Here is a 1,846-nt window from a genome sequence, read left to right as displayed (position 1 = left end):
TGGGTGTCCACGACACCCATAGAGGGAGAATATAATAGTGTGCCGAGCGTAGCGAGGCACCGTGCCCGCAGCGTGGCGAGCGAAGCGAGCCCGCAAGGGGCTTCGTTCCGCTCACCACCCCTGTCGGGATTGTGTGGTCGGGATTCCGGCGTCGGTATTTCGACCGCCAGGATTCCGACCGGCGGCAATTAGTACTGATCCCCTTATAATTGATACACGATCCTCTCCTGACTGGAAATAGATTGGTTAAGTACTTATATCTGAGGTTGAGCTCTTCATTTAGCGCTATTGTTAGGTCTGCCCCATTTTCCATATACATATTAATCCTGGAAGTTCCTACAGACATCCCAACCACTACACATGGTTCTCAGTGCCATCCGGTGTGATATACTTACCTGCGGTCAAACCACACTGAGTATGCCCAACCTCGTCTGATCTTGGAAGCCAAGCACTGTGGGCCAGGTCAGTACCTGGGTGGGAGACCACCAAAGAATACCAGTTACCGCAGGTATTTTTATCCAAACTAAGGACACAGGACGCAGAACCAAACATTTACACATTCTTTCCAGCTCTTAGTTCAGTAGTGAATTGGGTAGAGCCCGGAGAATTTGCTTTCCCCTTTTCTCTCTTCCTATCAAGAAGAGATTTACTGTCTACATCGGACATATATTTTCGCTCATTGAGCCATTACACCAGTATTTCCAATATTTTGACCAATTTATGTTGGTTTAGTTTAATTATTAATATTTCTTGTTACATACATTGCCATTGTCATTTTTTTTTTTTCTTTGTCGCTTTTCAGCCATTATTTTATGAGGGACATTAATAAAGTTATATTTTAACCAAATAATCAACACTAATCGTTTTCAACTTACGATAAAAGTGTGCCCCAGAAGAGACACATAGGGGGTAATTCCAAGTTGATCGCAGCATCAAGTTTGCTAGCAATTGGGCAAAACCATGTACACTGCAGGGGGGACAGATATAACATTTGCAGAGAGAGTTAGATTTGGGTGGGTTATTTTGTTACTGTGCAGGGTAAATACTGGCTGCTTTATTTTAATACTGCAATTTAGATTTCAGTTTGAACACACCCCACCCAAATCTAACTCTCTCTGCACATGTTATATCTGCCTCCCCTGCAGTGCACATGGTTTTGCCTAATTGCTAAAAAAATGTCCTGCTGCGATCAACTTGGAATTACCCCCATAGTCTTTCTTCTTTTCTCTTCTTGGTTCCGGTACTATACGGGAACCATCTCCCCATTCTTTATAAGCTTCAGTTTACTCAGACTTGCCGTCGCTGTAGGGACTGTGAGGCTAAGCGACACAGCCCTTGACCTCGCCATGCCCGGAAAACATGGGTGTGTCGGCCGCCCCTTCCCATGAACGCCTCTGTGATTTCAATCAGGTAGAGGCATACATATATCTGCTCCGCGTGCGCAGGACCTGTTCTGCACATGCGCAGAACGGGTCCTGCGAATGTGCAGTTTCCCCACCATCAGGAGACTTCCATAGGATCGCTGAAGCGGGCACACTAATCACAGCAAAGTGCCCGCGATTATTAGCAATTGCAGGTAGGATGAGGCTGGCTATGGCTACATCTGCAGTCTAATGTGCAGCAGAAAACATTTGTTGAACTGGGATCTGTCTATATTGAGAGAGTGGTCCTGGCAAGTATTTATGCATAGCGGCATTAGAAAACACCGGTACGTATGCAAATTGTGATATGTGATACAGATTTTCACCTACTTTTGTAGAAATGAAGGGATAAGGAATAGACCCCAAAGAGGACTTTCATTTTGCACAGATGTGAAATTGCTGGAAGCTTTCAAAGTAAATAAGCC

The 1,846-nt window shown here is 45.0% G+C and overlaps 1 pseudogene; it reads left to right on the top strand.

The window, feature by feature from the left end:
• The first annotated feature begins 393 nt into the window (after window positions 1–393).
• On the top strand, window positions 394–511 carry LOC134946386 (5S ribosomal RNA; annotated as a pseudogene).
• The last annotated feature ends 1,335 nt before the right edge of the window (window positions 512–1,846 follow it).

This window comes from Pseudophryne corroboree, chromosome 7 (assembly GCF_028390025.1).
Source record: "Pseudophryne corroboree isolate aPseCor3 chromosome 7, aPseCor3.hap2, whole genome shotgun sequence".
Classification (NCBI taxonomy): domain Eukaryota; kingdom Metazoa; phylum Chordata; class Amphibia; order Anura; family Myobatrachidae; genus Pseudophryne; species Pseudophryne corroboree.
The sequence above is the reverse complement of the archived record's forward strand: the minus strand, read 5'-3'. Positions and strand labels throughout refer to the sequence as shown.